Source organism: Pelophylax lessonae (assembly GCF_965119305.1).
Source record: "Pelophylax lessonae genome assembly, chromosome: 3".
NCBI classification, from domain to species: Eukaryota; Metazoa; Chordata; class Amphibia; order Anura; family Ranidae; genus Pelophylax; species Pelophylax lessonae.
The window spans coordinates 687,633,787-687,647,567 of record NC_138770.1 but is presented as its reverse complement, the minus strand read 5'-3'; the positions used below and the strand labels follow the sequence as shown (position 1 = coordinate 687,647,567).

Sequence of the window (13,781 nt, the reverse complement as noted above, 5' to 3'; positions counted from 1 at the left end):
ACTTATTGGGATTTTTTTTATATACCAAAAATATGTAGAAGAAAACAAATTGGAATAAATTCATGAAGAATTTTACTGCACGGGAAGTCAGTGGGAGGCAATGTGACACGGGAAGTCACTTACGCTCTCAGGTAAAGGGGGAGGGGCGCTCTCAGGTAAAGGGGGAGAGGGGGGCTCTCAGGGAAAAGGGGAGGGGGGCTCTCAGGGAAAGGGGGAGGGGGGCTCTCAGGGAAAGGGGGAGGGGGGCTCTCAGGGAAAGGGGGAGGGGGGCTCTCAGGGAAAGGGGGAGGGGGGGCTCTCAGGGAAAGGGGGAGGGGGGGCTCAGGTAAAAGGGGGAGAGGGGGGCTCTCAGGGAAAGGGGGGCTCTCGGGTAAAGGGGGAGGGGGGCTCTCGGGTAAAGGGGGAGGGGGGCTCTCGGGTAAAGGGGGAGGGGGGCTCTCAGGGAAAAGGGGGAGGGGGGCTCTCAGGGAAAGGGGGAGAGGGGGGCTCTCTCAGGTAAAGGGGGAGAGGGGGGCTCTCAGGGAAAAGGGGGAGGGGGGCTCTCAGGGAAAGGGGGAGAGGGGGGCTCTCAGGGAAAAGGGGGAGGGGGGCTCTCAGGGAAAGGGGGAGGGGGGCTCTCAGGGAAAGGGGGAGGGGGGGCTCTCAGGGAAAGGGGGAGGGGGGGCTCTCAGGGAAAGGGGGAGGGGGGGCTCAGGTAAAAGGGGGAGAGGGGGGCTCTCAGGGAAAGGGGGGCTCTCGGGTAAAGGGGGAGGGGGGCTCTCGGGTAAAGGGGGAGGGGGGCTCTCGGGTAAAGGGGGAGGGGGGCTCTCGGGTAAAGGGGGAGGGGGGCTCTCAGGGAAAGGGGGAGGGGGGCTCTCAGGGAAAGGGGGAGAGGGGGGCTCTCAGGGAAAGGGGGAGAGGGGGGCTCTCAGGTAAAAGGGGGAGAGGGGGGCTCTCAGGTAAAAGGGGGAGGGGGGGCTCTCAGGTAAAGGGGGAGGGGGGGCTCTCAGGTAAAAGGGGGAGGGGGGGCTCTCAGGTAAAGGGGGGGAGGGGGGCTCTCAGGAAAAGGGGGAGGGGGGGCTCAGGTAAAAGGGGGAGGGGGGGCTCTCAGGTAAAGGGGGGGAGGGGGGCTCTCAGGAAAAGGGGGAGAGGGGGGCTCTCAGGTAAAAGGGGGAGGGGGGGCTCTCAGGTAAAGGGGGAGGGGGGGCTCTCAGGTAAAAGGGGGAGGGGGGCTCTCAGGAAAAGGGGGGGGGGAGGGGGGCTCTCAGGAAAAGGGGGGGCTCTCAGGGAAAGGGGGAGGGGGGCGCTCTCAGGTAAAGGGGGAGGGGCGCTCTCAGGTAAAGGGGAAGGGGCGCTCTCAGGTAAAGGGGGAGAGGGGGGCGCTCTCAGGTAAAGGGGGAGAGGGGGCGCTCTCAGGTAAAAGGGGGAGAGGGGGCGCTCTCAGGTAAAAGGGGGAGAGGGGGCGCTCTCAGGTAAAAGGGGGAGAGGGGGGCTCTCAGGTAAAAGGGGGAGAGGGGGCGCTCTCAGGTAAAAGGGGGAGAGGGGGCGCTCTCAGGTAAAAGGGGGAGGGGGGGCTCTCAGGTAAAAGGGGGAGGGGGGGCTCTCAGGTAAAGGGGGAGGGGGGGCTCTCAGGAAAAGGGGGGAGGGGGGCTCTCAGGTAAAGGGGGAGAGGGGGGCTCTCAGGTAAAGGGGGAGGGGGGGCTCTCAGGAAAAGGGGGAGAGGGGGGCGCTCTCAGGTAAAAGGGGGAGAGGGGGGCGCTCTCAGGTAAAGGGGGGAGAGGGGGGCGCTCTCAGGTAAAGGGGGAGAGGGGGGCACTCAGGTAAAGGGGGAGAGGGGGGCTCTCAGGTAAAGGGGGAGGGGGGGCTCTCAGGTAAAGGGGGAGAGGGGGGCGCTCTCAGGTAAAGGGGGAGAGGGGGGCTCTCAGGTAAAGGGGGGAGAGGGGGGCGCTCTCAGGTAAAAGGGGGAGAGGGGGGCGCTCTCAGGTAAAAGGGGGAGAGGGGGGCTCTCAGGTAAAGGGGGAGAGGGGGGCTCTCAGGTAAAGGGGGAGAGGGGGGCTCTCAGGTAAAGGGGGGAGAGGGGGGGGCTCTCAGGTAAAAGGGGGAGAGGGGGGCGCTCTCAGGTAAAAGGGGGAGAGGGGGGCGCTCTCAGGTAAAAGGGAGAGAGGGGGGCGCTCTCAGGTAAAAGGGGGAGAGGGGGGGCTCTCAGGTAAAGGGGGAGGGGGTCTCTCAGGGAAAAGGGGGAGAGGGGGGGCTCTCAGGTAAAGGGGGAGAGGGGGGCTCTCAGGGAAAAGGGGGAGGGGGGGCTCTCAGGGAAAGGGGGGCTCTCAGGTAAAGGGGGAGGGGGGCTCTCGGGTAAAGGGGGAGGGGGGCTCTCGGTTAAAGGGGGAGGGGGGCTCTCAGGGAAAGGGGGAGGGGGGCTCTCAGGGAAAGGGGGAGGGGGGCTCTCAGGGAAAGGGGGAGGGGGGCTCTCAGGGAAAGGGGGAGGGGGGCTCTCAGGGAAAGGGGGAGGGGGGGCTCAGGTAAAAGGGGGAGAGGGGGGCTCTCAGGGAAAGGGGGGCTCTCAGGTAAAGGGGGAGGGGGGCTCTCGGGTAAAGGGGGAGGGGGGCTCTCGGGTAAAGGGGGAGGGGGGCTCTCGGGTAAAGGGGGAGGGGGGCTCTCGGGTAAAAGGGGGAGAGGGGGGCTCTCGGGTAAAGGGGGAGGGGGGGCTCTCAGGTAAAGGGGGGAGAGGGGGGCGCTCTCAGGTAAAGGGGGGAGAGGGGGGCGCTCTCAGGTAAAAGGGGGAGAGGGGGGCTCTCAGGTAAAAGGGGGAGAGGGGGGCGCTCTCAGGTAAAAGGGGGAGAGGGGGGCGCTCTCAGGTAAAAGGGGGAGAGGGGGGCGCTCTCAGGTAAAAGGGGGAGAGGGGGGGCTCTCAGGTAAAGGGGGAGAGGGGGGGCTCTCAGGTAAAGGGGGAGGGGGTCTCTCAGGGAAAGGGGGAGAGGGGGGGCTCTCAGGTAAAGGGGGAGAGGGGGGCTCTCAGGGCAAAGGGGGAGGGGGGGCTCTCAGGGAAAGGGGGGCTCTCAGGTAAAGGGGGAGGGGGGCTCTCGGTTAAAGGGGGAGGGGGGCTCTCGGTTAAAGGGGGAGGGGGGCTCTCGGTTAAAGGGGGAGGGGGGCTCTCAGGGAAAGGGGGAGGGGGGCTCTCAGGGAAAGGGGGAGGGGGGCTCTCAGGGAAAGGGGGAGGGGGGCTCTCAGGGAAAGGGGGAGGGGGGCTCTCAGGGAAAGGGGGAGGGGGGCTCTCAGGGAAAGGGGGAGGGGGGCTCTCAGGGAAAGGGGGAGGGGGGGCTCTCAGGGAAAGGGGGAGGGGGGCTCTCGGGTAAAGGGGGAGGGGGGCTCTCGGGTAAAAGGGGGAGAGGGGGGCTCTCAGGAAAAGGGGGAGAGGGGGGCGCTCTCAGGTAAAGGGGGGAGAGGGGGGCGCTCAGGTAAAGGGGGAGAGGGGGGTGCTCTCAGGTAAAAGGGGGAGAGGGGGGCTCTCAGGTAAAGGGGGAGGGGGGGCTCTCAGGAAAAGGGGGAGAGGGGGGGCGCTCTCAGGTAAAAGGGGGAGAGGGGGGCGCTCTCAGGTAAAGGGGGGAGAGGGGGGCGCTCTCAGGTAAAGGGGGAGAGGGGGGCTCTCAGGTAAAGGGGGAGAGGGGGGCTCTCAGGTAAAGGGGGAGGGGGGGCTCTCAGGAAAAGGGGGAGAGGGGGGCGCTCAGGTAAAGGGGGAGAGGGGGGCGCTCTCAGGTAAAAGGGGGAGAGGGGGGCGCTCAGGTAAAGGGGGAGAGGGGGGCTCTCAGGTAAAGGGGGAGGGGGGGCTCTCAGGAAAAGGGGGAGAGGGGGGCGCTCTCAGGTAAAGGGGGAGGGGGGGCTCTCAGGTAAAGGGGGGAGAGGGGGGCGCTCTCAGGTAAAAGGGGGAGGGGCGCTCTCAGGTAAAGGGGGAGGGGGGGCTCTCAGGTAAAGGGGGGAGAGGGGGGCGCTCTCAGGTAAAGGGGGAGAGGGGGGCTCTCGGGTAAAAGGGGGAGAGGGGCTCTCAGGTAAAAGGGGGAGAGGGGGGCTCTCAGGTAAAGGGGGAGGGGGGGCTCTCAGGAAAAGGGGGAGAGGGGGGCTCTCGGGTAAAAGGGGGAGGGGGGCTCTCAGGTAAAGGGGGAGGGGGGCTCTCAGGGAAAAGGGGGAGGGGGGCTCTCAGGGAAAAGGGGGAGGGGGGCTCTCAGGGAAAAGGGGGAGGGGGGCTCTCAGGTAAAGGGGGAGGGGGGCTCTCAGGTAAAGGGGGAGGGGGGCTCTCAGGGAAAAGGGGGAGGGGGGCTCTCAGGGAAAAGGGGGAGGGGGGCTCTCAGGGAAAAGGGGGAGGGGGGCTCTCGGGTAAAGGGGGAGGGGGGGCTCAGGTAAAAGGGGGAGGGGCACACTTGTAGAATATAATGGATTCCTCGTAGTAAAGCCCCCCTCCCCCCCATATACAGTATATATATATATATATATATATATATATACTCAGGCTGGGAACCTCCAATAATAATCATATTAATCTTCAACACTGGCCACATGCTGCCCCTCCCCCACTCAGCAATCATTCATATAATCCCCCCCATACAGACACATGTCAGCTGTCACTCCTCCCCTCCCCCACCGATCATTCTACACACAGCACGGGACTCCGCTACCGGGGGGGGGGGGGGGGCTCTGTTCTCCCCTCCCCCCTCACTCACCGTCACACTCACCGTCCCCGGAGCTCCCCATCCGTCCTTCTATACCGACATCTTCATCGCCCCGCCCACTCACCGCCAGGGGAGGAGACACACTGACTACGTCACTGCCAGCGTGCGAGGAGTGGGCGGGGCTGAGATGAAACTGAGAATAGAGAGAGACTTCATTACCCGAATATACCGCTTATATATACCTACCTCCTATATACCTTCTATATATCTCCTATATACCGCTTATATATATATATATACCTTCTATATACACCTACCTCCTATATACCTCCTATATACCTTCTATATACACCGACCTCCTATATACCTTCTATATACACCTACCTACACCTCCTATATACCTTCTATATACACCTACCTCCTATATACCTTCTATATACACCTACCTCCTATATACACCTACCTACACCTCCTATATACCTTCTATATACACCTACCTTCTATATATCTCCTATATACCGCTTATATATATATATATATATACCTTCTATATACACCTCTTATATATATATATATACACACCGACCTACCTCCTATATACCTTCTATATACACCGACCTCCTATATACCTTCTATATACACCGACCTCCTATATACCTTCTAAATACACCTACCTCCTATATACCTTCTATATACACCTACCTCCTATATACACCTACCTACACCTCCTATATACCTTCTATATACACCTACCTACACCTCCTATATACCTTCTATATACACCTACCTACACCTCCTATATACCTTCTATATACACCGACCTCCTATATACCTTCTATATACACCTACCTCCTATATACACCTACCTACACCTCCTATATACCTTCTATATACACCTACCTTCTATATATCTCCTATATACCGCTTATATATATATATATATATACCTTCTATATACACCTCTTATATATATATATATACACACCGACCTACCTCCTATATACCTTCTATATACACCGACCTCCTATATACCTTCTATATACACCGACCTCCTATATACCTTCTAAATACACCTACCTCCTATATACCTTCTATATACACCTACCTCCTATATACACCTACCTACACCTCCTATATACCTTCTATATACACCTACCTACACCTCCTATATACCTTCTATATACACCTACCTACACCTCCTATATACCTTCTGTATACACCTACCTACACCTCCTATATGCCTTCTATATACACCTACCTCCTATATACCTTCTATATACACCTACCTCCTATATACACCTACCTACACCTCCTATATACCTTCTATATACACCTACCTACACCTCCTATATACCTTCTATATACACCTACCTCCTATATACCTTCTATATACACCTACCTACACCTCCTATATGCCTTCTATATACACCTACCTCCTATATACCTTCTATATACACCTACCTACCTCCTATATACCTCCTATATACACCTACCTCCTATATACCTTCTATATACACCTACCTCCTATATACCTTCTATATACACCGACCTCCTATATACCTTCTATATACACCGACCTCCTATATACCTTCTATATACACCGACCTCCTATATACCTTCTATATACACCTACCTACACCTCCTATATACCTTCTATATACACCGACCTCCTATATACCTTCTATATACACCTACCTACACCTCCTATATACCTTCTATATACACCGACCTCCTATATGCCTTCTATATACACCTACCTCCTATATACCTTCTATATACACCTACCTCCTATATACACCTACCTACACCTCCTATATACCTTCTGTATACACCTACCTACACCTCCTATATACCTTCTATATACACCGACCTCCTATATACCTTCTATATACACCGACCTCCTATATACCTTCTATATACACCTACCTCCTATATACACCTACCTACACCTCCTATATACCTTCTATATACACCTACCTACACCTCCTATATACCTTCTATATACACCTACCTACACCTCCTATATACCTTTTATATACACCTACCTACACCTCCTATATACCTTCTATATACACCGACCTCCTATATACCTTCTATATACACCGACCTCCTATATACCTTCTATATACACCTACCTCCTATATACCTTCTATATACACCAACCTCCTATATACCTTCTATATACACCGACCTCCTATATACCTTCTAAATACACCTACCTCCTATATACCTTCTATATACACCGACCTCCTATATACCTTCTAAATACACCTACCTCCTATATACCTTCTATATACACCGACCTCCTATATACCTTCTATATACACCGACCTCCTATATACCTTCTAAATACACCTACCTCCTATATACCTTCTATATACACCGACCTCCTATATACCTTCTAAATACACCTACCTCCTATATACCTTCTATATACACCTACCTCCTATATACCTTCTATATACACCTACCTACACCTCCTATATACCTTCTATATACACCGACCTCCTATATACCTTCTAAATACACCTACCTCCTATATACCTTCTATATACACCTACCTCCTATATACCTTCTATATACACCTACCTACACCTCCTATATACCTTCTATATACACCGACCTCCTATATACCTTCTATATACACCTACCTCCTATATACACCTACCTACACCTCCTATATACTTTCTGTATACACCGACCTCCTATATACCTTCTAAATACACCTACCTCCTATATACCTTCTATATACACCGACCTCCTATATACCTTCTATATACACCGACCTCCTATATACCTTCTAAATACACCTACCTCCTATATACCTTCTATATACACCTACCTTCTATATACACCGACCTCCTATATACCTTCTATATACACCTACCTCCTATATACACCTACCTACACCTCCTATATACCTTCTATATACACCTACCTACACCTCCTATATGCCTTCTATATACACCTACCTCCTATATACCTTCTATATACACCTACCTCCTATATACACCTACCTACACCTCCTATATACCTTCTATATACACCTACCTACACCTCCTATATACCTTCTATATACACCTACCTCCTATATACCTTCTATATACACCTACCTACACCTCCTATATGCCTTCTATATACACCTACCTCCTATATACCTTCTATATACACCTACCTACCTCCTATATACCTCCTATATACACCTACCTCCTATATACCTTCTATATACACCTACCTCCTATATACCTTCTATATACACCGACCTCCTATATACCTTCTATATACACCGACCTCCTATATACCTTCTAAATACACCTTCCTACACCTCCTATATACCTTCTATATACACCGACCTCCTATATACCTTCTATATACACCGACCTCCTATATACCTTCTATATACACCTACCTACACCTCCTATATACCTTCTATATACACCGACCTCCTATATACCTTCTATATACACCGACCTCCTATATACCTTCTATATACACCTTCCTACACCTCCTATATACCTTCTATATACACCTACCTCCTATATACCTTCTATATACACCTACCTCCTATATACCTTCTATATACACCGACCTCCTATATACCTTCTATATACACCGACCTCCTATATACCTTCTATATACACCGACCTCCTATATACCTTCTATATACACCTACCTACACCTCCTATATACCTTCTATATACACCGACCTCCTATATACCTTCTATATACACCGACCTCCTATATACCTTCTATATACACCGACCTCCTATATACCTTCTATATACACCTACCTACACCTCCTATATGCCTTCTATATACACCTACCTACACATTCTATATACACCAACCTTTCTCCTATATACCTTCTATATACACCTACCTACACCTCCTATATACCTTCTATATACATCTACCTAACTCCTATATACCTTCTTTATACACCTACCTACACCTCCTATATACCTTCTTTATACACCTACCTACACCTCCTATATACCTTCTATATACATCTACCTAACTCCTATATACCTTCTATATACACCTACCTACACCTCCTATATACCTTCTATATACACCTACCTACCTCCTATATAACTTCTATATACACCTACCTACACCTCCTATATACCTTCTATATACACCTACCTACCTCCTATATACCTTCTATATACACCTACCTACACCTCCTATATGCCTTCTATATACACCTACCTCCTATATACCTTCTATATACACCGACCTCCTATATACCTTCTATATACACCTACCTACACCTCCTATATACCTCCTATATACACCTACCTACACCTCCTATATGCCTTCTATATACACCTACCTACACCTCCTATATACCTTCTATATACATCTACCTACACCTTCTATATACCTTCTATATACACCTACCTACACCTCCTATATACCTTCTATATACACCTACCTACACCTCCTATATACCTTCTATATACACCTACCTACACCTCCTATATACCATCTGTATACACCTACCTACACCTCCTATATACCTTCTATATACACTGACCTCCTATATACCTTCTATATACACCTACCTACACCTCCTATATACCTTCTATATACACCTACCTACACCTCCTATATACCTTCTATATACACCGACCTCCTATATACCTCCTATATACACCTACCTACACCTCCTATATGCCTTCTATATACACCTACCTACCTCCTATATACCTTCTATATACACCTACCTACACCTTCTATATACCTTCTATATACACAAATAAAAACTGAAAAATTGGGCGTGCAAAATTATTCAGCCCCTTAAGTTAATACTTTGTAGCGCCACCTTTTGCTGCGATTACAGCTGTAAGACGCTTGGGGTATGTCTCTATCAGTTTTGCACATCGAGAGACTGAAATTTTTGCCCATTCCTCCTTGCAAAACAGCTCGAGCTCAGTGAGGTTGGATGGAGAGTGTTTGTGAACAGCAGTTTTCAGTTCTTTCCACAGATTCTCCATTGGATTCAGGTCTGGACTTTGACTTGGCCATTCTAACACCTGGATATGCACACTTGTATAAAGTACTCGAAACCCATACTTGAGTAGAAGTGGAAGTGCTCGATCAAAAAGTGACTTGAGTAGAAGTACTAAAGTATTCAACATTTTTTGTACTTAAGTATTGCAAGTAGTTTTTTAAAAAAAATTTGCTACTCAAGTACTGAAAGTAAAAGTACGAGTACTGTGTTATGTAGTTATTCAAGAAAGAAGTCAAAAGTTTTAGAGCCGGTTCACACAGGCGCGACCCGACTTTGCCGGGCGACCTGTGAAGTCGCGGTGCGCAGCTCGTACCGCGACCTCGGAGCGGCATGCACGGACTTTATATCATTGAAGTCAATGCAGGTCACTCCAGGTCGCCCCAAAGTAGCTCAGGACCCTTTTTCTAAGTCGGAGCGACTTCTGTCGCTCCTATTAGAACGGGTCCTGTGCTAATCTATGGAAGGCGACCTGCGGCGACTTGTCAGGCGACCAGTGTGAACCGGCTCTGAACATCATATTGTTTTTTATTATTTATACATAGAGTAGCATTTATTTTCCTATGTGCTGATAATAATGTTTTGAGCTTCATGAAACCTCCATCTACTGTTCTGGCAGTGGTCATTTTTATAATTGTAACGAGTATCTATGCAGCACAAAATAAAATATCGGCCGCTCCTCTATGTCCTGGTTATGGAACATTTGGCCGTTGCACTTCGCAACAACCCCAATGTTTGCGGACTGACCATTGGCCCCATACACTCTAAGCTGGCACTGTTTGCCGATGACCTACTGCTCTACATCACTTCTCCTCAAAAGTCCCTGCCCGCGATCCTGACCGAGTTCCGCAAATTTGGCCTTGTGAGCAACTTTAACGTTAATCGCTCTTAATCGGAGATACTAAATATCTCCCTGTCTAACTCAACTCTCCGGCGTATCTCGGATGCTTATCCCTTTAAGACGGGATCCTCCTCCGTTCGCTACTTGGGCGTCCAGCTACCTTCTGACCCGACACGACTCTTCGCTGACAATTTTGCCCCTCTCTTCACTAAAACCCTATCTGACCTATCTACCTACTCCACGAAACGCTTGTCCTGGTTTGGGAGGATCAATGTTTTGAAGATGGACGTTCTACCTCGTTTTTTATACCTCTTTCAAGCGCTTCCTATCCACATACCTGCCTCCTTCTTTGACAAGCTACGCAAAGCACTCTCGAGATTTGTATGGTTTCATAGCCGACCCCGCTTAAAATATGCGACTCTCACCCTTCCAAAGTCTAGAGGGGGCACTGGTATCCCAGATTTCGCTCTCTACCACCGAGCGGCGACCTTGACGCGCTTAGTGGATTGGTTTCACAATGCCCCAACTAAACTGTGGGTGCAACTTGAACACCTTCTGGCCCCTTTCTATCTCAGGGCACTCCCCTGGACCCCGGTGCATCTCCATGGCCACACTTCTTCTTTCGGCGCTTTAACCCGTCAGACCTTGCGGGTCTGGGATTGCCTGAATAAATCGGGACGTCTGTCAAGTCCTCAGGGCCCCATGACACCCTTCTTTGGATCCCCAGCGTTCCCTCCGGCGGCCTTGTGTTCCAGATTTGGCCCCTGGAGCGCGACGGACCATCGATGGGTGGCCCAGATTCTCTGAGCTGACCCGTCCCTGTTGATTTCTCCTGCATCCGCCACCCCCAGTGGTGATCTTGTGAACTGGCTGCAGCGCCGCCAGGCCCTCTCCTATATACACACTCTGCCCTCGTTGACTGATGTTAGGGGAGATCCTTCGGAGTTGGACTCTATCCTGCTCCAGGATGTTCCCCCCACGCACACGGTGTCTCTCTTATACTCCTTGCTATCGCGCACCCTCCGCCCTGACCCGCCGACATATACTGCTGTCTGGGACAAGGACCTGGGCCGAACCCTTTCATCTACCGACTGGCACAAATGTTTTGCGATGACCCACTCGCTGTCTCCTGCTACCCAAGTTCAGGAGAAGGGGTTCAAACTCTTAAGCAGATGGTACAGGTGCCCTTCCTCGATTGCCTACATTGACCCGATCCAGTCGGACCAATGTTGGCGGTGCTCGTCCTCGAGGGGAACACTTATCCATATCTGGTGGGAATGTCCCCAGATCCATGAATTGTGGACAGGAATCATAGCTCTGTATTGCAGGCTCCAGGCAACCATTGTTCCTGCGACACCGGAACTGGCCTTGTTGTCTTTGTTACCCGGTTCCTTCCGGTCGATCAAGAGAGACGTTCTGAGGTTTTTCTTGGCGGCTGTTCGGACGGTGATACCCAGACACTGGAGGACCAAGCACGTACCCTCTAAACTTGAGTGGGCTCTGGAACTGGACCGGCTTAGGGACATGGAAAACCTGTTGGCGCGGGAGGGGGACAGGGAGGACCGATTCTCTGCTGCTTGGAGGTCCTGGGACATGTTTCGGTGTTCGGATGCCTTTCAGTCCTGGCTTGAGACGTCTGTGCTACCCGGTGCTGGGGGGCAGTAATGGGACGTGGGCGGCCCCTCCTGATTTCCTTCACCTTCTTTGCCCCCTTGGCATACCTCTTTACATTCTCCTGCTTTATCCCATCCTCTAAGCTCTATTCCCCTCTCTGGCTACACCATTGACACCATAAGGCAATCCTCTTTGCTTATTTGTTGTTTTTAGGCGTTTCTTACTGGAAACAATGCCTACCACACTTTCCACATTCTTCCCAAGTGACGCCAGCCAGGAAAGTGTTTATACCGGTGTTGGCCTTTCCTTGATTTTTCTCTTATTTATGTTAACACCTGACACCCCAAGTTGCTGTTATCTTGTCCTTGTGCGGCTGCCAGGTTCTAATGGACCTGGCGATTTAGGTTCCATATTGGCACTTATTGATGTTGATTGTTGTATGCATTTACTCACGGTTTACTTTATGTCATTCCTGAACAACTTATTTTACTGTATGTTTCATGCCCCATGCTTCTCCCCTAACTCTGTAAAACCCTTCTCTTTCAATAAAATAAGATTGAACTAAAAAAATATCGGAGTAGAAGTATTAAAATCATTGAAAAAATGTAGTGAAGTAAAAGTGGAAGTAGGAGAAAAAAATTCTACTCTAGTAAAGTACAGATACCGCCTTTCCGTACTTAAGTACAGTAGTGAAGTAGTTCTACTTAGTTACTATTAGTGTTGAGCGAACACGGACTGTATTATTCGTGTTCGTACCGAATAATTGGATTTTTTGTACCCGAACACGGACACGGACACTTTACTGTATGTTCGGGTAAAAATCCGTGTTCGGTCGTTTTATTTCCGGGTTTTGCATGCTTTGGCGCTCTTTTCATGGCGGGCTTTCAACAGCCAATCAACAATCGTTTAACTGGTGTGCCTTAAGCCATCCCAGCCATGCCTGCAAATGTCTCAGTAGCTGTGATTGGCCGTCTGAAGCATGTGACCAAGTCTTTATAAGTTCGAGGCAGCCGCAGCGGCGTCATTATGCTGCTTAGATTCAGGGACAGAGCACACATCAACGTGCTGGCTGCTGATTAGGGAAAGATAGGCAGGAAAAAACCATTTGTGTCCGGATAGAATTGAGGGACAGGTCGGAGTGTTTAGGCAGGGCGAGTTGTAGGCATTTTAGGGATAGAGTCTGCTGAATTATAGGGTCAGTGTCTTCTACAAACTACAATCGATATTGCTGTGTGGGGGGTGGGGTGAATCTGCACTCAATCCTGATCTACGATCTCTTCTCAATCCTGTTAGGGACAGAGTCTGCTGAATTTTAGGGAAACTGTGTTCTACAAACTACAATCGATATTGCTGTGTGGTGTGGGATTGGAGATAGGCAGGTGTCAGTGATCCACATCCATTTTTCTGTGTGTGAGCTGCAGTGAACACAATCTTTTTGGGCTGCAGTGAACACAATCTTTTTGGGCTGCAGTGAACACAATCTTTTTGGGCTGCAGTGAACACAATCTTTTTGGGCTGCAGTGAACACAATCTTTTTGGGGTGCAGTGAACAAAATCTTTTTGGGGTGCAGTGAACACAATCCTTTTTGGTGTGCAGTGAACACAATCTTTGTGGGGTGCAGTGAACAAAATCCTTTGTGGGGTGCAGTGAACACAATCTTTTTGGGGTGCA

General features: G+C 50.5%; 1 protein-coding gene across 1 annotated transcript in view; it reads right to left on the bottom strand.

Moving 5' to 3' along the window:
- The window catches only part of CLIP4 (CAP-Gly domain containing linker protein family member 4), a 149,934-nt gene extending 145,135 nt beyond the window's left edge, over positions 1 to 4,799 (bottom strand). Inside the window, 1 exon segment of the mRNA XM_082249783.1 lies at positions 4,692 to 4,799. The gene's annotated coding sequence lies outside the window, so the exon portion shown is untranslated.
- Positions 4,800 to 13,781: the final 8,982 nt, after the last annotated feature.